Genomic DNA, 27,073 nt, shown 5'->3' with positions numbered 1-27,073 from the left:
TGCTCTGCGCTCCCCCAGTGCAGCCCAAGGCTTTTCCTCCCCCCAGCCACATATCCTCTCCCCCCTCGTGCTGGATTGTCTGGCACAGGCTCCTTCAAGGGTTTGCATTTCTTGGTAGTTTTTAACCCCATCACCACTTCCTGCCCAGCTCCCTCCTGCTGTGGAAGATGGTTTGGGGGGGATGGGAAGAACCCAGGAGTCCTGGCTCCCAGTCTCACCTGTGCTAACATATGAGACTCCACTCTAACCCCAGCGCTGGGACTGGAACCCAGGAGTCCTGACACCCATCTTCCATGCCTCTAACCCCGAGACCCCACTCCCGCCCAAGTGGCGAGCCAGGGCTCCTGGGTTCTGTCCCCAACTCTGGGAGCAGAGTGGGGTCTAGTGGTTAGAGCAGGAGGCGCCAGGACTCCTGGGTTTTATTCTCAGTGCTGCTGTGTGATACTGGGCCTCTGTTTCTCCTCCCCCGTTTGGGGTGTGGAGCCTGTAAACTCTCTGGGGCATGGCCTGTCTCTCGCTGTGTCTGGGCAGCGCCTGGCCCAACGGGGGCCTTGATTCTGCGCCGGTCTCTGAAGGTGCTGCTGTTGTACAGATAAATAGTCGTGATACTAAAAGATGTGGCAGTGTGTGAGTGCACCACCATTACCGTGCAAGGGCTAAATGTGATTCTTATCCCTGTGACCTCCCGTGCACCCTTCCCCCTCCCCGATTCTGCACCCTGAGCCCCTTGTGCCGCTGCCCTTGTCAACGGCAGCGCAGGAAGCCACCCAGCCCTAGCCCTAAAACAAGAAGATGAGAGAAAAAAAATAAAGCTCACACCAACAGGAAACCAGCCCCAGCAGTTTGTGCCTTCACGTCCCAAAATATTTCACACACACACACACACACACACACACACCCCTGCTCAAACAGCCCCCAATGCACCACCTCACCTCGTCCAGGGAGGTCTAGGCGGGAAGCTCCGTGTGGGAGCGGTGATGGCCGGCACCATCAAGGTAGGTTCTGGAGATGGTCCTCCAGGTACGGGCGTCTCGGCTCCAACTGGCACTGGGCTCACGCTGGGCTGCGTTCAGTTCTTCTCTCTGGTGTGCGCCCCGGCTCCACAAACGCCCCCGCCCCCTGCTCTTTCCTTCTGGTACAAAAAATATCCTCTTCCTTCGCCCCAGAGAGAGACACCCACGGTGCTGCTCAGCACACGCCTACCCCCCACCTTCCCCCCATTCCCAGGAGGGTGCGGGAAGGGGGTCAGGATTGGGGAGAGCCCATGTCCCGAGGGGAGGGTATGGGGGGGCTTGTCCCCTGCTCAGAGCATGGGGGTACCAATAGGCACCTATGGATGGTCCCCCCAAGCAGGGCCAGGACTGAAATGGGAGGCCTGTGCCCCCAACATGGAGAATCTGGGGTGCAACCTTACTTAACGGGTCAGTCTGTCCTTTCTCTGACTCTCCCATTCCAGCTTCAACTAGCGCTTGTGGTTCATTCGTTCTTTTTCATTCCTTTCCTTCTCTAGCTTGTATGTTCTTGCTTTCTTTTTTCCCCTCTGCCTTTCACGCTCTTCCTTTCTTTCCTTCTTTTTCTAATATTTTTTCTCTCCCTTTATTTCTTTCTCTGCCTTTCACGTTCTTTTCGCTTGCTCTGTCACAAGTTATTTTGTTCACTTGCTCTTTTTCCTCGCTCCTTCCGAGCCAAGTGGGTTCTCCTCGCACACAGATTTTGACAGGTTTTCCTCCTGATCAGCAAGTGGATTAAGCACGTCTTCAGTAGGGGTTTGCCATGCCAGGGAGCAGGCTGACCGAGTGTCTTTGTGGCCGTCTGCTGGCCACACATAGGCATGGTCCTCTCCTCCTCTGGCCCTGCCCTCGGTTGCTCTGTAGCTTTTAAGCCTTCCCTTGGAGCTGTCAGCACCAGCTGCCTCTGCTCTAGGTGCCCAGAGGAGGAGAGGTGCTGGGCTCCAGCCTGGGACTCTGCCTCCCTCCTGCCTAGCCCTGACTATGAAGCCTGGCCCTGGCCCTCCTTCCTTCAAGTGCCAGGTGGACAAGAGGTAACGTGGCTGCAAGCAAAATGGCCAAACTTGTGGGCCTCATGTGAAGCAGCAAGAATCCCAACCACAGGAATCAGGGTCACAAGTTCTAGAGCCCCAACCAATTTTGGCCATTCACCACCCAAGACCTAGCTCCAGTGGGCAAGTCATCCAGCAGGAGGGGAAAGATTGGCTCTTAGACAGCTGGAGACAAGGAAGTTGAGCACTGGGAGCTTTACCACAAGCCAACACAAGGTCCCACTGAGATTTGAACTCAGATTGCAAGATTCAGAGTCCTGAGTGCTGCCTGTTACACCATGGGACCAGCTTGTGCTGCTTTCTCTGCACATTGGTGACCCTCACTGGACTGGCTCATGTAAGGGACTGTTGGCCCCTTACTAAAACTTAGTGGGGTTTTTGGTTGGCTAGTTCCCAGTCCCAATAGAAGGGGGAAGGGCCAATGGGAAATCAGGACCCTGAGACTGACAGTCCCCAGGGGCAATGGGGAGAGGCCAAAGCTCCAAGTTAGCTGCACTGACAGGCCAGGCAGTGTAATGAGGGAGTCACCAGGCCAGGGGGTCCCATCCTCCGTGGGAGCTGGAACTGCCTGGGCCAGAGTGGGGCGGAGCTAAGGAGAGAGCAGGAGCCCGAGAAGAGCCAGGGAGCAGAGCTGCGCAGGTGTAGTGCCAGAAACTGCTCCCTGTAGGACTTTGCTACCTGCAGCAGTTACTGAGACCTGAGGTTGTTCTTATTTGCTGACTTGTCCTAATTGGCTAACACTTGACAGTGGTTTCTCTAGCAAAGGCCAGTCCCTGCCCCCTTGGTCCAGACATCCTCATTCACATCAGGCTGGGGTGACCAGATGTCAAAGATGAAATATCGGGACGCGGGGGCAGAGCAAAAAAAAAAAAAAAAAAAGCCGGAGGCTCCCGCCTCCCCCGCCAGGCGGCAGTGGCACAGCCCCGTCTCCACCCAAGTCTCAGCTCCGACCCCTGATACACCCCCAGCTCCCCTGTCCCCTCGCTCCTGGGCCCAGCCTGGGCTCCGAGCTCTGCAGCCGAGCCGCACTCCAGGTCCCTCCTGCAGCTCCCGGGCAAGGGGCGAACCAGGCAGCCGGGCCCGGGCCCTCCTGGCAGAAGCGTGTCTGCCCCACGTGTGTCTCTGCCCCCCACCCACATGGGTCCTGCCCGCTCCCCACTGCCCCCAGCCCCACTGCGCTGCCCCGCAGGCTCCAGGGCTGGAGCAGCCTCCATGCTGTGCTCCTGGCCATGGCCCGTGTGCAAACCTGGGAGGGAGGAGGATGCCGCCTGCTTGGGGAAGAGGCAGGGCCAGGGCGGGGATTTGGGGAGGGATCCAATGGGGGAAGGAGGGGGCGGAGTTGGGGGGGCGAGTGTCCCTCCGGGCTCTGCCTGTGTGCCGGAGCAGAGAGCAAAATTGTTTGTTTGTCCAGTGTCCTGACCAAACATCGGTCGGGACGTGGGACAAACAGGCAAATATCGGGACAGTCCCGTTAAAATTGGGAAGTCTGGTCACCCTACATCAGGCTTCAAGTTGAGAATCATTTCCCCTTCCCGCTCTGTGGGAGGGGAGACTGTTAAACGCGCTCTCTGTGCGACTGCACATGGCTAAGCAAAGAGAACGAACCCAAATCCCCCCTGTGCTTTGGGAGCCAGGTTTGCGGTGGGAATTCTGTAGTTCAGATGACTTCATGCCTGGACATTGGGATTCTTTACCAGTTTCTCTGGCATTGGGGCAGTTTTGTGCTGATGGCTGAGTGGTTAAGGCGTTGGAGTCAAACTCCAATAGGGTTCCCCTGCGCAGGTTCAAATCCTGCTCACAGCGAGGCCTGTGTTTTAGCCAGTCTCTCACCCGGGCAATACCTCTGTACAACCCCCTGAGACACTCTCAATTCTCTCCCCACCCCAAGTAAATTCTGTTCTGCTCCTTTCACAGAGATCCCTGGGACACCCCCTCACACTGTGTCCCTGAGGTGTCAGGCAAACTCTCAGCACCTGAAGCCTCTGCCACTCACCTGGTGCCCCATAGATCAGCCATAGCCCTGGTTCTGCTCCCCCCGCACCCTGATCCTCATCCCCAGCCAGAGCCCTCATCCCCCCACACCCTGATCCTCAGCCCCAGCCAGAGCCCTCATCCCCCTGCACCCTAATCCTCAGCCCCAGCCCTGAGCCCTCATCCCCCCGCACCCTGATCCTCAGCCACAGCCCTGAGCCCTCATCCCCCCGCACCCTGATCCTCAGCCCCAGACAGAGCCCTCGTCCCCCCACACCCTAATCCTCAGCCACAGCCCTGAGCGCCCCCCCATCATGAACCCCTCAGCCCCACAGCCCTCACCCCACACCCCAACCCTCTTCCCTGAGCCCCCTCCTGCATCATGAACCCCTCATCCTCAGCCCCACAGCCCTCACCCCTGCACTCCCTCCTATCCCCAAACTCCCTCCCAGAGCATGCACCCCTTCCCAGAGCATGCACCCTCCCCTTCCTACACCCCCACCCCCAGCCCAGAACCTGCACCCAAACTCCGTCCCAAAGCCTGCACCCTTCACCCCCTCCTGCACACTCACCCCCTGCCCCAGCCCAGAGCCTGCACCCAAACTCCATCCCAAAGCCTGCACCCTGCACCCCTCCTGCACCCTAATCCCCAGCCCAGGATCTGCACCCTAGACCTCCCTCCCCACCAGAGTCTTAGGCAGGTGGGGGCGGAGTTTGGGGGGGCAGAGTTGGGGGGCGGGTTCTGGGCACCACCAAAATTTCTACAAACTTGCCACCCATGAATGTGTTAGTGAATGTGTAAATGGATTGTTGTTTGTGCAAGTCCCATATGGTCTAGTGGCCAGGATTATTGGTGTTTTCATGCAGGCAGCCTGGATTCAATTCCCAGTGTGGGAACAGTCCAGAGCTTTTGCTCAGAGGGGAGGCAGGAAATGAAAAGAATGGGAAGGGAACTGGCCAGCAGGGGAGTTGGACAGTGTTGGGAGGGGATCCCAGAAGTGGGGGTGGAGGGCAGAGGTCTGAGGGGAGATCAGGGAAGAATCCCAGCTGTGTGGGAAGTTGACACTCTGGAGAGCACAGGCCTGGCATGGGGAGTGGGAGGAGTGACTCTGTCCTTCTAAACTCACCACCGGCAGACTCAGCAGGACTGGAAGAATTACGTATTTGTTGGTAAATGTCAATTTCTGTGGAAACACACGACCCAATGGCAAAATATTTCCATCGATAATAATCAAAACTGACAGATGGGCAAAGTAAGAAACATGCTGCTTGAGAACGTGTCCTGTTCTAATCCTATAGGGGTCCCTTCTGCCTTAGGCACCACCATGTGGGTGTTTCATTTCCCTCCCCATTTTCACACAGAAACACAATTTCCTTTGCATGGATCCACGAACAGCAAAGCCTCCCTGTGTCTCTTGTCTGAGCCAGGGCATTCGATTCCATTGAAACCTTCTCTCCTGCAATGGCAATGGTCAGACAGAGGGGACGAGTCCACCTTCACCCCCCGGCCCCCGGCAGTCAGATATTTTCTCTCCTCTTCATGCTGCTGTTGTTATTCCATGAGTCATCAAGGATGGAATAAAAAGCTGAGGTTACTCCAGGGTGAGGAAAGAAAGGAGCCACCAACTCCCTGAAAAATCTCAGTGCCCAGAAAAAACCTGCCCTGCTATTGGACTCACAGAGGTGCTGGTGATACGACGGGAAAAGGGACTGTCTGAATTGTCAAGGCAGGGAATGAACAATCTACAGCAGCATCATTAACCACAAACACACTCTAGCCATGCTCCAGCCAGTAGGGAAATGGGCAGGAATTCTTGCTGTTCAGCCATGGCCACACGTACAGAGCTGCACAGCAGTGAGTGTGCTGGGGAAGCTGGTCTGAGCAATTGGAAATGACCCTTCAGTGAGAACAGAGCCATAGTGTAGAAAGGCCCCTGTGTTAAGCGGTGGTGGCTGAGGGTTTAGGGAGCTGGGCTGACACCATAGGGGTTTTTCTGTGGAGGTTTGATTCTTGCCAGCTAGGCAAGGCTGATGTGTGGTTTCTTCATGGCTGTACTTTCAGTGATGCAGGTTTCTCTATCCCATTGTTCCATAATTATAATCAGCCAATCAGAACCTCTCCATAGACCCCTTACACGACAACCTTTCTACCATATTGGCTGCAAATATAGAACAGTGGTCGCAACGGTGATCTATACAGTTACAGATTATGTCAATAACGTCACAGGAGGTGACACAGCATCAGTGAGACTGATGCTGGAATACTGCCTCCAGTTCTGGTGTCCTCATTTGAAAAAGATGTTGTGAAACTGGAGCTGGGGCAGCAAAGAGCCACCAAATGTTCTGAGGGCTGGAGAAAAATGCCTTCTAGTGAGCTATTGAAAGAGCTCAACCTGTTTAGCTTATCAAAAGAAGATTGGCAGGTGACTTCAATGAAGTGTTGAAGTGCCTTAATGGAGAGAAAAGATTGAGTATTAAAGGGCTCTTTAATCCAGCAGAGAAAGGCATAACAAGACCCAATGGCTGGAAGGTGAAAAGAGACAAATTCATATTACAACTAAGGCACAAATATTCAACAGCGAGGATGATTCACCACAGGAACAAGCTACCAAGGAAAGTGGTGGATTCTCCATCTCCTGATGTCATTTAATGAAGACTAGATGCCTTTCTGGAATGTGTTTGCCCCAAAAGTAGCTCTTGTGTCATACAGAGGCCTGTGATATGCAGGGGGGCAGAATAGATGCTCTAATGGTCTCTTCTGGCCATAAAGGCGACTAATTTCTGAAATATTGAGTGTAGCATTGGGAGCAGCGTCTGATGTTTTCCTCTCTAACCGGCTTGCTTCCTAGAACGAACGCTCCTTGAGTGGGGTGACCACAGGGAGTAGCTCAAACCTCCAAAGTGCCTGGGCAGGGGCAGGACATTAGCACAGCAAGGGAGGGGTGTGGCAGTGACATCACAAAGGCTTTTTGCAGGACCTCAGACTATTGGTCAAAGGCGGTGGGGAGGTGGTGACCTCACAGAGAGATGCTGACATCAGCCAGGCAGGACAGGGGCGAGGGGTCAGGGAAACCTCAGAGACCCCTGTGGCTTTGCTTCAGCAAGTCTCCTTCTCCAGGTCTCTCTTTGAGGACTGAGAGAGTATTCGGGTTCACGGACGTGAGCACCAGGAGGAACCTCTTTAGAGTTTTCTCCTTCCCTTTTCCTGATTTTACTAGAAAACAGCCATCCCTGTTTAGAAGGTAAGAGCCTCCTCGAGGTTTGAAACCTGTTCAGTCTGATCCATCTGGTGACCGTTGAATTCTAGGCATGGAAACCACGAGCTTAAGGAGGCAGAATTTTATTCTGCACCTGGGATTTTGTCCCTTAGAATCAGTGGGGACATTAGGGTTTGTCCTTTTTGTTTCACCTTTTCCTCCATCCATCCCTCGCCTCCTTTCTCTTTGTCTCTTGCTTCTTTTGTCCTTTCACCTGTTCCCCTCCAACACCAGGAGCGAGGGGTGTGTGTGTGTGTGTGTGTGTTGCGGGGGAGCAGTGTGGTTTTTCCCCATGTAGCCAGCACCAGACCTGGCACCACCCCCAGCTCTGCACCCTTCCTGCCACTGCGACCCCATCTCACCTCCTGACCCTGGCTGGGTGCCCCTGGCCCCTCGTAGCAGGGGGCTGTGCAGGAGGGTCTCCTTGCAACCATGAGTGGGTGTCTGGTGGGTGCTGTCACCTCCGCCAGAGACCCCCAAGAAATTCACTAGCTTCCTCCGCATGCGGGGAGGGGCTCCTACTTTCTGACTTGGGGGGGGAGGAGATTCCGTGATGTCAGAGCCCATGGGGGGAGGGGTTCAAATCACGAGTCTGGAGTGGCAGGGCGACCCCCCCCAGTCAGATTCTGCTAGGGGGCTGGGCTGGGATCTGTAGGGAGGGAGACACAGGAAAAAGCAGCCACTACTATGGAACCCAGGAGTCCTGGCTCCCAGTCCCCTTGCTCTCACCTCTAGACCCACCTCTGCTCCCAGAGCCAGGGATAGAACCCAGAGGTCCTGGTGCCCAGCCCCCCTCCCTGCTCTGACCACTAGACCCCAGTCCCCTTTTAGGCTCGCTGCCTCTTCTATCCACTCAGCCCACCTGTCCATCCCTTTGCTGCAGGTTTCTGGGGTGTCACCCCTGCTCTGCGCTCCCCCAGTGCAGCCCAAGGCCTTTCCTCCCCCCAACCACACATCCTCACCCCCCTCGTGCTGGATCGTCTGCTTGGCCCCCCACCGCCTCTCGGGGTGTGCTGTGCTGTGTGGCTGGGGATTGTGCAATGGCCCAACACCAGGCAACGCAGAACGTAAACCACAGGCCCTGCCCTGCCCCACTCCACCGGAGCTGCCTTCCAGGTGCATCGGAGCCCAGTGCCCTGAACCTGTGACCTCCTGCCCCACAAGGGGTGAGCTGCAGTCCCCACCATGCTCTGCAGAGGGGAGAAGGGTCAAGCCAACCAGCCCATTTAGGATGGGGGAATCAACACCCTTTTTTCTGCACAGCCACTGACCATCAGCAGGATTCCTCCTTCTCCTCCCTTCTGTGCCTCGTGTGACTAAATCTCCCCACCTAGACAGCCGGTCCATCTGCTGCACCCCAATCCCCCATGCCTGAGCCTCCCTGCCAAAGCCCTGCACCTGGCTCCATAGAATTAAGTCTCACACCCCGCTGGGAACTCGACTTCTTGTGCCCAGACAGTCTCAACCCCCTTCAGTAGATGACCTGAGTCTGAGAAACACAGTGTCCATCTTCTCTAAAGAAGTACTTGGAGAGGTTTTTTTTTAATTATGTGATCATGTGGCCTAACGGATAAGGCGTCTGACTTCGGATCAGGCGATTGAGGGTGCGAGTCCCTTCGTGGTTGTGCTTGTCCAGTTTTACCTTTGGGCTGAACGTCCTGCTCCCTTCAGGGCTGGAACCTCTTCTTGGCCGCTCAGGCCAATGCTCTGGCTTCAGCTAGAGCCCCGGGAAGGAGTTGGGGGTTGGGCGTCACAAAGGCTGGGGCATGAGCCCCAGGTGCTTCCAGTCTCGCCTTTGCCCTTCCTGACTTGCCAAAGAAAATGGGCGGCTGCCCGGGCTAGAGTGTGGAGCAGTTTCCCTCTTCCAAGTGTGCGCCTGTCCCTGTGTTTGAGGGGGGTTGCTACATAGCACCTGGGGAGCCTGGGTGTTTCTCTGCTTCTCGCCAACTGGGGAAAAGCCTCTTGGGGAAAAATCTCCTGCCCCACTGCCAAAGTGAGCACCTGGAGTGGGAACGGTAAGAGGCCCCACCAGGGGGGCTGGCCCTGCTTTCCTACCATCTTCTGATGTTGGCCATAGAGCATCAGCAGCCGCCCCCGCATGCTGGTCTGTGGGTGGCCTTCAGTGGGTGTTTGGCATGGCAGGGAGCAGGCTGGCTAGGGGTCTTTGTCGCTGTCTGCTGGCCACGCATAGGCATGGGCCTCCCCTCCTCTGAACAGCCAGAGTTAGTCTGTGCTTAGAAAGCAGAGACACAGGAGACTCAAGACAAGAGGGTGAGAAAGATTGAGAAAGGACCTATGCAGACAGCCCACACCACAGGGACACTGCCTGGTTAAGGGATGTGGAGGCACCAAATTGCCCCAAATTTCCCAGTGCCCCACGCAGCTGGGTACTCCAGCGGCGAACTCGATCCCCCGGCTGGCTGAGCCAGCCAGGAAAGCTGCCCCTGCCCCTGCTCCACCTCTTCCCACAGCCCCCACCCCTGGTCTGCCCCCACCCCCCTCTTCCCCCCCCGCTCCACTCCATCCACCCCCCACTCCGCTCCTTCCCCTGAGCTACATCCCGGTGGACGGCAGGAGGGATCAGGCGCACCCGGCACTCACCGAGCGGTGGGAAATGGAACGACCTGGCCCCAGCCTGCTCTGCTCCACCAGCTCCCAGCCACACCACTGGTGAGTGCTGGGGGGTGTTTTTCCCCCACCCCCCATGTTCCAAGGCTGGGAGCAGAGTGCAGGAGGCTGGGGCCGGATCACTCCACTTCCCGCCACCCCATGATGTGGGGTCAGGCCTGCCCTGCAATTACCGGGCGGCGGGAAGTGGAGTGACCTGGCCCCAGCCCGCTCCACTCTGCCAGCTCGGGCTAGGGGACAGGGGTGCCGTGTAGGGCACCAAAATGTCTAGGGACAACCCTGAATAGATCATTTTTCCACAGGGACCGATGGCTGTTAGAATAGAGATATTCAGGCTGCCTGTACAGGCCTAGACTGTAAGAACTGCGGTGTCAGAGCTGGGAAGGGGGACACTGGGGAACAGACTCTGTCGGTCTATAGAGATAAGCCCGACTGGTGTGAAGGGCTTCGGAATCTGCTTGCTTGGAAACTAACCCCAGTAAACATCCCTTTGTCTGTGCTTCCGACTTCTGGTCTTTTGCTGCTTATTGACTGCATGACAAGAGCCAGGGAAGTGGGCGGGGGAAGGGAAAGCCCTCTAACAATGGCTCCTTGCTCCTCTCCCTCCAGGCTCAGGGGTCAAGGATGGGCAGGACTCCAGGCTCTGCTTGAGGGATCCTGGCACAGGGGCTGGGGTGGGGGCGGGAAGAAAGGATTGCAGGTTCTGACCTGTGCTCTGGAGAGCAGGTAATAGGTGAAGGGGGTGTTTTTGACTCTTCCCTTCCTCAGTGTCCCCTGGGCTGGAATTCTACCTTCCCCAGGGCCAAATAAGGGGGTGAAGCCACTTGGCTAATGAAAACCAGTGCTCCAGGTGAGGCTTGAACTCACAACCTCAGCATAGCTCCTCTCAGTACTGCCCTATAAGTAAGGTGCGCTAACCAATTGCGCCACTGGAGCACCTGCTAGTTATCATTCTCTGAGACCCCTAGGTTGATACAGCCAAGGAGTGACCCCAAAACATTCTCAGTGGGGCTGAGAGCAGGTAGCAACAAGTGTTGTACTTGGTGAGGTGGATTCTTCTTAAGGATTCCAGGCCCCATTTGACCCTTTTGTTCTTCCCTGTGTAATAACAGAGCTGATTAAGATTCAATGGAGAGTCTTGCTGCAGACCAACAGAGCTGAAATCACTGATAACCAGCTCTAAGCATTAGTCCTGCTTTGGGACAGTGTCTCTCATGCAAGAAACTGCCCAGTCTGCGCTAGCAGTGAGGCTCCCTCACTAACAGCTGAAATCAGGGAGAGCTGTGTGAAGTGCAGGGCCCCAGGGGTGCCTGAACAGGGGGGAACAACACCCCAGGGCTTTTAAAAATGGGAGAGGGTGCAGAGCAGTGAGCAGGAGGCAGGGTCTTGTGCAGAAGAGGCAGCGTAGGAGCGGGACCTTCGGGAGAAGGGGTGGGGCAGGGGCGTGGTGTTGAATGGAAGGGATGGGGCTACTGTTTGGGCTCTGGTGGCCGCTCCTTTTAGGGAGCCTGTTCCGCTCCTGGTGGGACCACAAGACGTCCCAGAGGAGAGAGGGTGGCCAGCAGAGCGGTGACAGGGGGGAACGGCAAGTGGCCGGCAATGTGGCCAGACAGCGGCGGGAGAAAGGGGCTTTCCCCCCGGGAGGTGAGAGGTGAACTCTGGGTTTTCATTGACCCAGGGCAGCAGCTGTGGGTGAGGTGCAGTGAAGGGAGGGGCACATCCACAGAGCTTCTGGGGTCTGGATTTAGGAGCCCGAGGCAAAAGGCCACTGCCCAGTGCGCGGGTGTTTTGCTCATAGTGTTGTGTTATGAATCCTGATTGTGGTATTTTCCCAAGTTAATACAAGGTGATTTTCCTCGTTTTTCTTACAGTTTCTTTTCTACACTCAGTGGTTGTGAATGGGGAAAGTATCGCCTCTTAGGATAGGTCTACACTTACCATGCGGGTCGACGCGGAGAGTTCGACTTCTCGGAGTTTGAACTATCGCGTCTAATCTAGACGCGATAGTTCGAACTCCCCACGTGCTCCGGTCGACTCCGGAACTCCACCACCGTGAACGGCGGTGGTGGAGTCAACCTTGGAGCCGCGGACTTCAATCCTGCGGCGTCTGGACGGGTGAGTAGTTTGAACTAGGGTACTTCAAATTCAGCTACGCTATTCACGTAGCTGAATTTATGCACTTAGTTCGACCCCGCTCTTAGTGTAGACCAGGCCTTAGAGGCACCCAGTGGCCAGGGTTAGTTTCCCCAGGTTACTGGGTGGGGGCTTACGCAGACTGTGTGTTGTATTGTTGAAGAGGAGCCCCAAGCACCCAAACAGGGAATTGTAACTTCAACCTTCAGAGTAAGAGCCAGAGGTGCTGCCAGCTGAGCTAGCCAGGCTGCCTAAACGTATTAACCCCTTTCACCGCAAGAGCAAAGACCGGGTACTTCTGTGCTTCTCAGCAGCTGGGAAAAAAGCCTCTTGGGGGAAATATCTCCTGCCCCACTGACAAAAGGAGCCCTTGAGTGTGAACGGTCAGAGGCCCCACCTGCTTTCCAACCACCTTGTGATGCTGGCCGGCCGCAGAACGAATGCTGGTCTGTGGGTGGCCTTCAGTGGGGGTTCGGCATGGCAGGGAGCAGGCTGGCCGGGTGTCTCTGTGGCTGTCTGCTGGCCACGCATAGGCATGGTTCTCCCCTCCTCTTGCTCTGCCCTCGGTTGTTCTGTGGCTTTTAAGCTTCCCTTGGAGCTGTCAGCACCAGCCGCCTCTGCTCCAGGTGCCCAGAGGAGGAGAGGTGCTGGGCTCCAGCCTGGGACTCTTCCTCCCTCCTGCCTAGCCCTGACTATGAAGCCTGGCCCTGGCACTCCTTCCTTTAAATGCCATGTGGACAAGAGGAAGCGTGTGACAGCTGCAGGGACCAAAGTTGTGGGCATCAGGTGAAGCAGCGAGAAACAACCATATGGTGAACCCACAGGACTCTCTAGCCAGACTGTTAAGTTCTAGGACCCCAACCTATAGCCGCCAGCCCATTGAACCAGCCAGACCAAAGACGTATCTCCAGGGGGCATCAGTCACCCAGTGTGAGGGAAAAAAAACTCACTCTAGTTCACCCTGAGAGAAGGTAGCCAAACACATTGAGCTCCAGGGCTTTGCAGCAAAACAATGTACCTCCAGGAGGTCCCACTGAGATTTGAACTCAGATTCCAGGTCCTGAGTACTGCCCATTACACCATGGGACCTACTGCTATTTCATTTCCTAGACCCCTGTGACTCTCTGTGGCTTCCACTCTGCACTTATTGCTTCCCACCAGCCGCTTCCTCTAGCAGGACTCTCACTCCTCCTCCAGCGACTGTGGTCCTGCACTATCACATCCGTGGGTCCTGCCCTGAGTCCCTGCATCCCCCTGCTTTGTCTCCATTCCCTGCAGGCTGCAAAAATGTCAGAGGAGGCTGCCTCTCCCTTCACTTGGTGCTCCCGCTCATATTGGCCAGCTGCAGCCTCATCTCCTGTAACTCGGCCAGCTGTCATTTCATCCAGTCGTACAGTCACATGCTGACTGGCTCCCCCAGGGCCGCCCAGAGGATTCCAGGGGCTTGGGGTCTTTGGCGGTGGGGGGCCCCCACTTCGGCGGTAATTCAGCAGTGGGGGGTCCTTCTGCTCCGGGACCCACCACCAAAGTGCCCCGAAGACCCGAGGCGGTGGCCCCCTGCCAGCGAATTACCGCCAAAGCGGAACCCGCCACCGAAGTGCAGCCGGGTCTTCGGGGCACTTAATCGGCGGGTCCCGGAATGGACCGGGAGCAGAAGAAGCTCCGGGTGCCCGGGCCCCACAAGAGTTTTCTGGGGCCCCTGGAGCGAGTGAAGGACCCCGCTCCAGGATCCACAAAAAACTCTTGTGGGGGCCCCTGCGGGGCCTGGGGCAAATTGCACCTCTTGCCTCCCCCCCGGGCGGCCCTGGGCTCCCCTGCCTGGATGCTCTTGTGGAAATCCCAAAGATGACGCTGCAGGACTTGGCACCGTTGGTTTCTTTAATGTTGCGGTGTTTGCCCGACTGCCGGAACAAAGCCACCAACTCCTCCCTCACCAACTCCCACCAATCCCCCTGGTTGCCATAGAACCCTCTGATGCTTTCCCGTTCTGCCAACACCGCCAGGCCTCGCCCCCCTGCTCCTTTATCTTGCAAGCTCTGGATGTTCAGCTTCCAATATCCTCTGCCATGGGTCAGAGAATTACCCACATTGAGCACACGGTGAGAGCTGCGTGATCCAAACAGTCCATTGGCACCACCCTGCACTGGGCTGTCGACATGCACTCCTTTTTCTTTTTTTTTGGAACATCATCTTAATAAAATGTTGATATTTGTTCAAGATCCAGGCTCCTGTTTCTCTGCAAGGGGTGTGTGTTTGCTCTGGGTTTTAGTCTGCTAACACAGCGAGGGGGCCAATTGAGCCAGACAGATCCAAGTCTGAACCTCATCCCCCACAAGCTGAAGGCTTAACTGAAAACAGTTTAAGAAGTGCTCCCGTCTCCGGCACTCAGCTACCCAGCTCCCAATGGGGTCCAAACCCCAAATAGATCCTTTTTACCCTGTAGAAGCTGTACAAGCCTGTGACCAGGGCAGCTGCCTAACAGCCTGCGCATCTGCCTGCCAGCGTGAGAGCTCATAAGGCACTAATCTGGATAGTGGCAAGGGGGAATGAAGAGCCAGCAGAGTGGTGCAGTGGAAGTGTGCTGGGCCCATAACCCAGCATTCTATGGGTCAAAGCCATCCTCCGCTACCTCTGTGCTTGTTTCTTTTCCCTCTGGGCCTTCCAGCGAGCTGGTGACCAGCAGAGCACCAAGATCCTAGGCCATAAGGCAAGAGGTGGCTGAGGCGAAGCGGTGGCCTGCCAGGGAGCTCCCTGGCACCTCTGCTGGCCTGGGCTGAAGGCAAGAGTTAGGCCTGGGCGTGGCAAGGGCCTCCTGTCCCGGATTGAGGCCACAGTGCTTCCTGGTCCCTTTTCCCACCCACACTGGCAGGCGGCTGCTGTGGGAGAACACGAGGGAGGCTCTCGGGATGCTAGGCAGCGCTGTGTGGCTGTCAGGGGAAAGAGCCTTCTTCTCTAAAGAAGGCTGGCAGAAAGGTGGTGCTCAGCTCTGTAAGCGACCTGCCCAGTAGCCTCGCTGCCGGGGGATGCAGACATTTCTGTAAGGTGCAGAAAGAGGGTATTTGGCGTCCAAGTTAATATGAGAAATATGCATTTAGGAGATGGACTTTCCAGTCTTTCATAAGAGCCCCAGTGGCCTAATGGATAAGGCAATGGCCTTCTAAGTCAGAGACTGTGAGTTCAAGTCCCATCTGGGGTGAAAAACCACCTTCTTCCTGTATATTGCAAGGAAACCTTGGCCTTATTTTCACCTAGGAAGCTGGGAGATGTTGGAACACAAAATACTGGATCTTGGGAACAATCCCCCAGAAATGGCATCTTGACAAATGCTTTCTAAACCCCATCAGAGCTTTCTAAACCCAACAGTTAATACTAGTGTTTGTCTGAGACTAGAGGGAAGGGGAGTGTTTACTCTGACACCTCAGTGAGTGAAACAGAGGGAAACAGCAAGGCTGTTCTGAAAGAGAATGGATCTGCCTGGAGACAAAGCAGAACCTGAGAATGAGCAACTGTGTGAAAAGAAGAGGTTCAAATGGGTGTTAGATGTTAGTTAGTGTTAGAGGGTTTATCCCTTCACCCTCCCATTACGGGGTCCTTCTTGTGTACACACAGAGCAGCAATACCCAAAGGTGCAAACATTCATTCATTCATGCCCGTCACCCCAACCGGGGTATGGGCCGCCAACCACAGATCTCCATAGTCTTCTATCCTGGGCCATTCGCTCTAGCTGGTTCCAGGTATAGCCCATTTTTTTGCTATCAACCTGAAGGTCGCGTCGCCAGGTATTTCTTGGGCGGCCTCTTTTCCGCTTGCCTTGGGGGTTCCACTGCAGTGCCTGTCTGGTGATGTTGGTTGGCAACAGCTCTCCTGTCAACAGTCGTCTCTGTCCAGCTTGCGTCCATCTTGTCTCGCTAATGCCTAGTAGGGTCAGGTTGTTGCTCCTCATCTCTGCTGCAACCTGCGCCGTCTTTCCTGACTCGTACATGGTCCTCACGTTCCATGTGCCGATGGTAATCCTCCTGGTTGTAAGAAGGGTGATCGGCTTAGTGGCTTCCTCGCGGCTTTCACCACCCAGCGTCATGCATCTTCGAGTTGAAGACCCTTCTTTTTCTAGGCTAAAAGTCTCTGTTAACTCTATTGTTGGCGTTTCTGTAGCAAGCTGATTTTTACAGGGTGGAGTTGCTAGCCCCACGCCCAACCCTCCTCCTTTACCCTGACTTGGGACAAGCAGATGGCCCCAAAGGACCTCTCTGGTGGAGTTCAAAGGTGCAAACAATTAGATGTTTATTGGATTGAACTTCCAGCAAGCAATGATTCCAGTTTCCTTCCTCAGTGTCCCCATCCCAGCCCTGATGCCACAGAGCCTTGTCTGTGTCCCTGTTCCCATTCTCCCCCTTAGCAAAACATAGGACAAATGAAACCAGCTTGGCCCACAGGGGAAGAGTTCAGTCCAGGGCCTGGTGCATTCTGGGAGCAGGGGCGGGGCAGAGAAAGGGCAGATACGGGGCAGCTCTGAACACTCTGCGCAGAACTGCCTGTCCTGTCCCGCAGCCCCTGGTACAGGGGGCTTTTAGCCATAGTTATAATCAGGCCAATAAATTGAAACAAATCCCTGTTAAATCATTGCTCAGCCCGAGTCCTTCACCCACATTCCTTAGGGCATTGGGTGTTTCATTTCCTGCCTCAATTTCACACAGAGACACAGCTGAGAGGAGGTAATAATTGAAGGGGGCATTTTTGACTCCTCCCCTCTTCAGGGTCCCCTAGGCTGGAATTCTACATTCCACAGGACCACATGAGGGGGTGATGCCTCTTGGTTAATGAAAACCAGCACTTCAGGTGAGACTTGAACTCACAACCTCAGCATAGCTCCTCTCAGCACTGTCCTATAAGTACTGTGCACTAACCAACTGTGCCACTGGAGCACCTGTTGAGGATGGTGCCTGGGTTGATAAAGGCAAGGAGTGACCCCAAAACATTCTCAGTGGGGCAGATAGCGACAAGTGTTGTACCCGGTGGGGTGGATTCTTTTTAAGGGTTCCAGGCTCCATTTGACTCTTTTGTTCTTCCCTGTGTAATAACAGAGATGATTACGACTGCCTGCTTCTCCTGGCACTTTTTTTCCATATGGGGACATATGTTAGAAAGACTTAACCTGATCTCGTCTCATTTTCAGCCTTTCAGTCAGCTCAGGGTGCAGGGAGGGGATAGCTAGGGCCTGTGTGCAGGCAGGGTGGAGCTCAGGGTGCCGGGAGGAGGGTAGCTAGGGGCTGTGTGCAGGCAGGGTGGAGCTCAGGGTGCCGGGAGGCGGGTAGCTAGGGGCTGTTTGTAGGCAGGATTGTAGGTCAGGGCGCAGGCAGGGAGTACCTAGGGGCTGTGTGCAGGCAGGGGGGAGGGTGGCTAGGGGCTACTCCAGAGATAGACAGAAGAAGCCTCGTGCTGCCCACAGTCCTTGCACCCAGGGCGCCCTGCAGGATGATGAGCCGCTGGGACACCAAATGGCTCCATGTCCAGGGATGTGACAGGCTGCTTCCATGAGCACAAAGCAGCAAACCCCGCAATGGCCCCAGCTCCCCATGGTGCGGAGGGCGAGCGCTGGCAGAGGAAGGCAGGGCACACAGGGCTGGCTCGGGGCTTTGCCAGCGTGAACAGCGGGGAGATGGCAGGCAGCTGGCAAAGGGGAGCCCAGGGGCAGCGGCCCCCTCGCTTGCAGGCCCAGTGTAAGAAGCAGGAGGCCTGGTGCTGGCAGAAGAGGGTTTTGATTAATCGACCTCTGTGTTATGGGCACAGGACGCTTCCACTGTGTCCCTCTGCTGGCTTTTCTTCAGCAGCGCCTAGCGGCCCTGGCTCCAGGCTAGTGCCTGGTGAGCTCTGGCACTGGCAGGAAGCGCTGCAGGGTGCCGGGCAGCGGCCCCTGCAAACAGCTGCTGGTAGGTGTCTCTGTGGTATCATGGCTCAGTGAGTGCAGCTGTTAATGGAAAGGAGGAGGAGTTTATGCTCCCCCAGGGCTGCCACTGAAGGCTCCTCGTGGGCTCCTCAAGGTCTGCTGGGAGCTGTGATGTTCCCCTTTTGCCGCCTCGAAGGCTCCCTCCTGGACACAGTGGGGTCACCTGCTGGCTGGAAGAGTGTGGGGGCCGTGCCACAAAAGCCCATCTCTGAGCAGCCATGTCAGGGACTCAGGTTCAATCCAAGGATAAAACCTGGATTTTATAGCAGCTATACCATACCCTGAGCTGAGTCCCAGCTTGTGGGCTCAATACAGCCTTGCCTCTCTGTGGCGCAATGGGTCAGCGTGTTTGACTGTTAATTAAAAGGATGGTGGTTTGAGCCCACCCAGGGACGATGCTAATCCTGTGCTGCTTCCCAGAGGTCTGTGGGGGGAGCCTTAAAGGTCCCATTTTGCTGCCCCTTGGCCTCAGTGCTTTCAGCTGGTGGCCTGAAGAACGGGCCGGATGCCATTCAGAAACCCATCTGCCAGCAGCTGTGCCGGAGGCTCGGGCTTAATCCTCAAGGCCGAGCACAAAAACTTTCAGCCGGGAACATTTTGCTCCCCTCCTGCCTCCGCCCAAGCGGCAAGAGAGAAGCGGAGGAGACAGGCCGGCTCAAAGACGCCTCCCTCCCACTTCCCTGTACGCTGTGCAAAGCTCTTGGCCTGCCTCATGCCTCGTCAGGAAAGCACGGCCATGCGGCCCAAGTCTGAGTCACGTCCGCAGCCCGCCCCGCCCCGGCTGACGGCGCGCAGAGCCACGCGAGTCAATGACAGGTCGAGTCGGGAGCCTCGGCTCTTTCCCCTGACAGCCACACACACAGCGCTGCCTAGCGCCCCCAGAGCCTCCCTCGTGTTCTCCCGCAGCAGCCGCCTGCCGGGGTGGTGGGAAAAGGGGACCAGGAAGCACTGCAGCCTCCTTCCAGGACAGGAGGCCCTCCCCACGCCCAGGCCTGCCTCTTGCCTTCAGCCCAGGCAGCCGGAGGTGCCGGGGAGCTCCCTGGCAGGCCGCCGCTTCGCCTCAGCCACCTCTTGCCTCATGGCCTAGGCTCTTGGTACTCTGCTGGTCACTGGCTCGCTTGAAGGCTAAGAGGGAAAAGAAACAAGTGCACACGTAGCAGAGGATGGTTTCGATCCATCGACCTCTGGGTTATGGGCCCAGCACGCTCCCGCTGCGCCACTCTGCTGCTTCTTCACACCCTCCCCCTGCTACCTAGCCGCCACTATCCGGATTAGTGCCTTACGCGCTCTCGTGCTGGCAGGCAGATGCGCAGGCTGCTAGGCAGCTGCCCTGGTCACAGGATTTTACAGCTTCTACAGGGTAAAAGGGATCTATTTGGGGTTTGGACCCCATTGGGAGCTGGGTAGCTGAGTGCCGCAGATGGGAGCACTTCTTAAACAGTATTCAGTTAAGCTTTCAAGCTTGTGGGATACGAGGTTCAGCCTTGGATCCGTGTCTGCAGCAGGCAAGCGCCTGGCTCAATCGCCCCCGCTGTATTAGCAGACTAAAACCCGGAGCAAACGCACACGCCTTGCAAAGGAACAGGAGCCGATCTCGAACAAAAGTCAACTTTTTATTAAGATGACGTTCAAAGAAAAAAATTGTACAGTACAGAGTTTCGGCATAGAAGTTTCTGGTGCTCAGGGAACAACGTACAGCTTACCCAAGGGATGCAAAATTCAGTTTAAGATCGGGTGGCATAAGGAATACATAATCTACAATAGCCCTGACTGGGGGGTAAAAGGTACAGATACTGAGTTAGGAGGGTATGTTGTCCATATGAGGGTTACGACGATGAGGATGGATTGACCCGCGGTTGGTGAGTTTTAACGTTCGTGTTTTGGAATCTTTGCCACAATCTAGTTGAAGCAGGGTCAGTATGAAGTCTGCCCTGCCATCTGTTGGGGATGTGTTGTCAAGGCCTTTTGGGGCTGATGTCATTTGCATGGTTACACCCACCCCGGATTGCATGATGGGAGTGCTTGTCCAAACGGTCATTTCAGCTGCTGCGATATCCCCAGTCTCTTTGTTATTGGGGCAGGAGTAATCCAGTGTATTTTCCTGTTGATTTTGGATCAAGGACAGAGTAACTGTACCTGGCATTTGAGGCCTGAGAGCGTCACCCTCTCCTGAAAAGTACTCACCATTTAGGGGTATGGGTTCCTAACGGCCGCTCGTGGAGGGAGGTAGAAATGGATGTTTGTTGGTGTCTTGCAGGTGGTGCTGATGTCCTTTCTGCTGTCCCTGGTGTGGAAAAACAGAGGCAGAGGCCGTTTTGAATCTCTTGAAATTGTTGTTGCTCACCCCAAGCTTATGCCGTTAGATCTCTTTCATGGTGTATTTTAGTCCTGAGGTAAAAGGTGTGTTGTTAGGGAGTGAGGTAGCAAACGTTAGTTGCAGAGGTGGTGCATGTGCCACAGAAGTCGTGTGCCCCCCCTGCCCCCGCTCCTGTCCAAGAGTCCAGTATTTCCATAAACCCACCCACTGACCTGTGACTAACAATCTCGCTCTGCTAACTCTTCCAGCAAAACTTTTCTACCAGGTTCTTATGCAGCGGTATATTTCTACCAACTTTAGCTTTTAAGTACCATCAAAGACAACCTGTTTAAGTATAACTAAAATTCCTGCTTGTGCATTGAAGATTTTCAGTGTATGCTATAACACATTATTTAAAAAAGAATAATAATTAATTCTATTTTTAAACTAAAGAGAAGAAAACCATAAAATATTTGTTTAGAGATTGCTAAAGAATCCCATGGTACAAAACACAAATATTGATTTTCAATCTCTTTTAACTTGCTATTTTTTGGAACCCATGTGTCTTGTCTAAAGATTTTTATGTTGGTTTGGGTGAGTTCTGAAATCAAGAACTGCTAAGTACAGTTCTACTGTTCTTGATTCATGTCACCAGGATTACTACACTTAATTACTCTTGCCCTAATAAGAAAGAGTTTGGAGATCCCACAGCAGCCAAAATCACCATTTGGACAAGCACCCCCATCATGCAATGCGGGGTGGGTGTGACCATGCACATCAGCAACTAAATGCCTTTGCATCACATCACCAACAGATGGCAGGGTAGAGTTCATTCTGACCCTGCTTACACCCTCCCCCCAGCCAAGAATTGGTGGTCCTGATAAATCACACTCCCTGTTATACCAACTCATTGGTATTGAATGCTGAAGTTATGGCTAGCAAAAGTAGCCACCCATCTCTGCCCTGTAGCATCCAGCTTAGCCCTTGCTAACACAGAAGTCAGTGGATTGTTCTCTGTCCATAGCTGAAACTGAGCACCGGACAAGTAGTCTGGACATTTCTCAGTGATGGCCCATTTCAAGGCCAAGAACTGCAGCTGGTGGATGGGATAGCGAGTTTCGCTATCAGACAGTCCTCAGCTGGCAAAGGCCACAGATTTACATTTACCTTCCACTTCCTGGTAGGCGAGTGCTCCCAGACCCTCCAAACTGGCATCAGCATGCAGGATAAACCGTTCGTTTGGGTCAGCAAGGACTAGGACTGGCACATGAATCAGGCAAATAATGATTTCCCGTAAAGCCCTGTCACATCTCTCATCCCGCCATGTCCCCAATGGAGAGGAGAGGAGCCCCTCCCCTGTCCCAGGCCAGGCACACCAGATCTGTGCGGGGAGGTGTCCATGGCCCAGCCCAGGCGTGCTGGAGCTGCTGGGGAGAGAAGTTCCTTCCTCAGCCCGAGCCCACCAGAGTTGATGTTGCAGTGGGGGAGAGGTATCTCTCATCTGGTTTTTAGATGCTCTGATGAGAGGGAGCAGGAGAAAGATTTTTCTTCTCCTTGCATTTCAAACCCTTCACACACACACCCCCCAACCACTTTCTGCTCTAGCCTGATCTGTCTCTCTCATGTCTCCAGGGCCGTCATTAGCCATAGGCAGCTGCCTAGGGCACCACTAGGTCTGGGGGCACTGCTCTGCTGGGAGTCTGGACAGACGGGAAGCAGTGGAGCATGTAAGAGCAGGGCTGCTGGGTCCTAGAGAGAGCCGAATGCAGCACAGTCTGAGGGAGGGGATTGGCTGCTGGGGTCTCTGGGTTGGGGAGGGGGTAGGGGTTGGGGAAGGAGCTCATCTGTGAGTGTGACTCTTTCCCCCCGGTTGAGGTGAGGTGAGGCAGGCTCTGCAGCTCTGGAACCAGTGTCCTTTGTTGTCCCCCATAACATCCATTCTTCTCCCCTGCCCCATGGAGCACCCTCATTTCTCCCTCCTCCTCAGGAGGATCCTCTCTTCTCCTCCCCTCCGTCTGGGCTGGGTTGGGTGAGGTGCTGGGGGGTAGGTGGGGGGGAGGAGGCTGGCTGGCTGCCTGCTGAGGAATGACAGTGAAAGTAACTCACTTCCTGGGCAGTGAGCCAGGATTGGAATGTCACACGGGGCTGGGATGGGGTTAGCCAGATGTGTGAAAAATCAGGACAGGGGGTTGGGGTAGGGTGAGCAGATATCCCTATTTTATAGGGCCAGTCCCAATCAATTTTGGGGTCTTTTTCTTATATAGGCTCCTTTTACCCCCACCCCCACCCCCTGTCCTGATTTTTCACACTTGCTGTCTGGTCACTCTAGGTGGGGGTAATTGGTGCCTATATAAGACAAAGCCCCAAATATCGGGACTGGCCCTATAAAATCAGGACATCTGGATCTGGTCACCCTAGCTGGGGAGTGCCTCCCCCCGGGCTGGCAGCTGCCACCGATCCATCTCATCCGGGGGGGAGCTGCACAGGGCAGGATGAGCTGCTGTGGCTCCATGGGTGACCTGTCCCTGAGATCAGATGCTGGGCTAACTTCACCATGGTCCGTAAGGCTGGTGGTGGTGCCCATTGGCGTGTGATTGGACCTGAGGGTTTGCTGCTGCTGTTGCTATTCTGCACCCCAAGAGGTGGATTTTGGGGTCTACTGCAGCTGTTGGACCAGCAGGCTGGGGGTGAGCCAAGCATGAAAGCAGTACTGTGTTGCCATTTAGATTGTCATTTAACAACTTTGTTTGCCAAAAATTCTTGCTAACAATCCTGAATCCAATTTCAATATTTTTTTTTAAAAAAAATCAATATCTTAGCCAAAAACAGAAAATTAAGTTGTTGACAATTATTAGTGACAGGTTTGGTTTGAAGCAGGGAGTGGGCCAGTTTTCATCAGAGAAACAAAAAATGTCGACTGACTTTCCTATAGCCTATTACTCCTGATAAGAGCCCTCCAACAACTGTAATATGCTCATCTCCTTACTGGTGTATAGAGCAGGGGTCGGCAACCTACGGCACACGTGCCAAAGGTGGCAGGTGAGCTGATTTTTGGTGGTACGCAGCGACAGGCTGAGCGGCTCAGCCCATCACTGCTCTGGGGTTCCGGCTGCCCCTATTGCCAGCTGGGATACCGGCCGTCGGCCCCACTCAGCACCTGCTGCTGGCCTGGGGCCACCCAGGAACCCCAGGCTGGCAGCGGGCTGAGCAGGCCGGCTGAACCACTCAACCTGCTGTCAGCCTGGGGTTCCATTCACTCAGCCGGCAGCGGGCTGAGTGGGCTGGTGGCGGGCTGAGCACGGCCGGTGGAGGGCTGAGTGGCTCGGTCTGCTGCCAGTCTGGGGTGCCGGCAGCACTCAGCCTACTGCTACTCCGGGGTTCCGGCTGCCGGCCCCTTGCCAGTCAGGAGCCCAGCCGCCGGCCCCTGTCTGCCTCCTGCCAGCCTGGGTGAGCAGAATCCCAGGCTGGTAGCAGGCTGAGGGGGGTTGGCGGCCGGGATCCTGGCTGGCAGGAGTTGGTGGTCAGAACCCCAGACCAGCAGCGGGCTGAGCAGGGCCTGGGATCCTTGTCTAGGGTTCCAGCCACCAGCCCCGCTCAGCCTGCACCCGGTCTGGGGTTCCATTTACTCAGCTGGCAGTGGCCTGAGTAGGACCTCAGATAATAACAATAGTTTATTTATATAATATACACATAGAGAGAGACCTTCTACAAACGTTAAAATGTATTACTGGCACGAGAAACCTTAAATTACAGTGAACTTGGCACACCACTTCTGAAAGGTTGCTGACCCCTGGTATAGACTGACCATATGTTGTACTAAGATTCTCCTGCTTTTTTTTTTATCCTGTGAGTCAGTATAGCTTTGCCAGCCCAGAAGTTGGGCAGCCAATGTTTTACGTTTTCACAATGTTTTCTCCAACTTTCATAAAGTAAATACATAGTTAAAAAGGCCACGGACACTTCCTTGTGAAGAATCTGTACAGCAGCTCATGCTAGAGCTGTGAAAATGTCAGTTTTTGATGGAACTTTAGAGGCAGTGATTTATCATGTATTTTATCATATGAATGTGCTGCTATTGCTAATGTCTTTCCAAACAAAAATAAGGCACAATAGGACTTCTGTAACATTTCTGTGCTACCTTAATCTAGATGAGATGATTCTGTGCTGACTTCATTTTGGTCACTTTGTGCTTTACCTAGCAGTAAAACTAGGGTTATATTTTCCCACTGTTTGGAAACCCAGCTTATTAAACTGATTTTGCAGCCAAAAAAGCCAGAAAGATTGCTTTTAATTAAAAACAAATCTTTGTTTCAATACCTCTTCATATAAATTTCCAATAAAATTTTGACAAAATTAAAAAAATTATATTATTTGCATCATTCTGTCAAATCAGAATTTTTTCTATAGGGCTACTTCTTTAGTGCTAGTGCATCAGCATTACAGTGTGCTTCATTAAGTTAAACTGGTTTTAATACCGTGAATGTGGCAAGTTTTCCAATACTGTATGCTTATATTTGTGTTGCTAAGAGCAGATCAGGCACAGGGGCACCAGTTTAATAATCTCGCCTAGGGCACCATAAATCCTAAGGACGGCCCTGCATGCCTCAATTCTCTTTTTCCTGGCCTTGTTCCAGAGCCCTCACAGCCCAATTCTCTACCCTAACGTTGAGCACTCTACTGCCCCCTGAACCGTTCATTCCAACCCCACCCCAAAGCCTGCACCCCCTAGCCAGTGCTCTCATCCCCCTGCACTCCAACTCTCTGTCCCATGTAGCCTGATTTAGGGTGTACTAATAATATTAATTTGGAAAATATGATGAAAAAAGACGGTTACTCACCTGTAGTAACTGGTGTTCTTCGAGATGTGTTGCTCCTATCCATTCCAGTTAGGTGTGCGCGCCGCGCGTGCACGGCTTCTCCGGAACTTTTTCCCTAGCAACTCCGGCGGGCCGGCTGGGCGCCCCCTGGAGTGGCGCCGCTATGGCGCTAAATATATACCCCAGCCGGCCCGTCCGCTCCTCAGTTCCTTCTTGCCGGCTACTCCGACAGTGGGGAAGGAGGGTGGGTCTGGAATGGATTGGAGCAACACATCTCGAAGAACACCAGTTACTACAGGTGAGTAACCGTCTTTTCTTCTTCCAGTGATTGCTCCAATGCATTCCAGTTAGGTGATTCCCAAGCCTTACCTTAGGCGGTGGGGTCGGAGTGAGACGTGGCGGAGTGTAAAACCGCAGAGCCGAAGGCTGCGTCGTCTCTAGACTGCTGCACCAACGCGTAGTGGGAGGCGAAGGTGTGGACCGAAGACCAGGTAGCCGCTCTGCAGATGTCCTGGATGGGGACATGGCTCAGGAAGGCGGCGGATGAGGCGTGCGCTCTCGTAGAATGAGCGGTGAGTCGGCATGGAGTCACGTGAGCCAGCTCGTAGCATGACCGGATGCATTGAGTCACCCAGGAGGCAATGCGCTGGGTAGAGACCGGCTCGCCTTTCATGCGATCAGCGACTGCGATGAAGAGCTGGGTGGAACGCCGAAAAGACCTTGTCCGGTCGATGTAAAACGCCAGCGCCCTACGGACGTCGAGGGTGTGGAGCTGTTGCTCCCGGGGCGAAGCGTGGGGCTTCGGGAAGAAGACCGGGAGAAAGATGTCCTGATTAAGGTGGAAGGCCGAGACCACCTTTGGTAGGAAGGCCGGGTGAGGACGAAGCTGCACCTTATCCGCGTGGAAGACGGTGTAGGGAGGGCCCACCGTCAACGCTCGTAGCTCCGAGACTCTCCTTGCCGATGTTATGGCAACCAGGAAGGCCGTCTTATAGGAGAGGTAGAGGAGAGAACACGTGGCCATAGGCTCGAATGGAGGACCCATGAGTCTGGCCAGGACGAGGTTCAAGTCCCAGGTCGGGGCAGGGCGACGCACTGGCGGGTATAAGCGGTCGAGGCCCTTCAGGAAGCGGGAGACCATCGGATTGGAAAAGATGGTCCGACCCTCCACTGACGGACGAAAGGCGGACACCGAGACGAGGTGGACTCTCAAAGAGGAAACCGCCAGACCCTGCTCCTTAAGGTACCATAGGTAGTCTAGGATGGTAGTGACAGGTACCACGAATGGGTTGAGCCCCTGCTGGTCACACCAGAGCGCGAACCTCTTCCATTTCGCCATGTAGGTGGTACGGGTGGAAGGCTTTCTACTTTCAAGCAGGACTTGCTGCACGGCCGCCGAACAGCCCCTCTCTGCGTGGGTCAACCACGCAGGAACCAGGCTGTAAGATGGAGGGATTGCAGGTTCGGATGGTGGAGTCTGCCGAAGTCCTGCGTGATGAGGTCCGGCCACAATGGGAGGGTGATGGGCTCCCGAACGGAGAGCTCGAGCAGCAGGGTGTACCAATGCTGCCGCGGCCAGGCTGGAGCCACGAGTATCATGGTGGCTCGATCCCTCCGAAGCTTCTGGAGCACTCTGTGCACGAGTGGAAACGGAGGGAAGGCATAGAGGAGGTGAGTCTGCCACGGATAGAGGAAGGCGTCTGACAGAGATCCCGGCGAGTGCCCTCGGAACGAGCAGAACTGGAGACACTTCCTGTTCGCCTTGGAGGCGAAGAGGTCGACCCGGGGAAACCCCCACCTCTGGAAAATCGTGTGTGCAACGTCGGGACGGAGGGACCACTCGTGGGAGAGAAACGACCTGCTGAGGCGGTCAGCCAGCGTGTTCTGCACTCCCGGAAGAAAGGACGCTTCCAGGTGAATGGAGTGGGTCACGCAGAAGTCCCAGAGGAGGATCGCCTCCTTGCAGAG

General features: G+C 54.9%; 1 protein-coding gene and 3 non-coding genes across 4 annotated transcripts in view; 1 reads left to right on the top strand and 3 right to left on the bottom strand.

Moving 5' to 3' along the window:
- Positions 1-27,073, bottom strand: part of LOC120385078 (zinc finger protein 850-like) — a gene marked incomplete at its 5' end in the record, with an annotated part of 387,202 nt that overhangs the window by 143,246 nt on the left and 216,883 nt on the right. The window lies entirely within an intron of this gene.
- On the top strand, positions 3,783-3,862 carry TRNAL-CAA. Its single transcript has one exon. It is a non-coding gene; the product is annotated as a tRNA-Leu (tRNA).
- Positions 10,758-10,851, bottom strand: TRNAI-UAU. The gene is made up of 2 exons: positions 10,814-10,851; positions 10,758-10,793 (listed from the first exon to the last, which is right to left on the bottom strand). It is a non-coding gene; the product is annotated as a tRNA-Ile (tRNA).
- TRNAI-UAU lies at positions 16,877-16,970 on the bottom strand. Its single transcript has 2 exons — positions 16,933-16,970; positions 16,877-16,912 (listed from the first exon to the last, which is right to left on the bottom strand). It is a non-coding gene; the product is annotated as a tRNA-Ile (tRNA).

The sequence above is a fragment of the Mauremys reevesii genome, linkage group 17, assembly GCF_016161935.1.
Source record: "Mauremys reevesii isolate NIE-2019 linkage group 17, ASM1616193v1, whole genome shotgun sequence".
Lineage (NCBI taxonomy): Eukaryota > Metazoa > Chordata > Testudines > Geoemydidae > Mauremys > Mauremys reevesii.
This window is presented reverse-complemented; position numbering and strand designations above follow the sequence as displayed.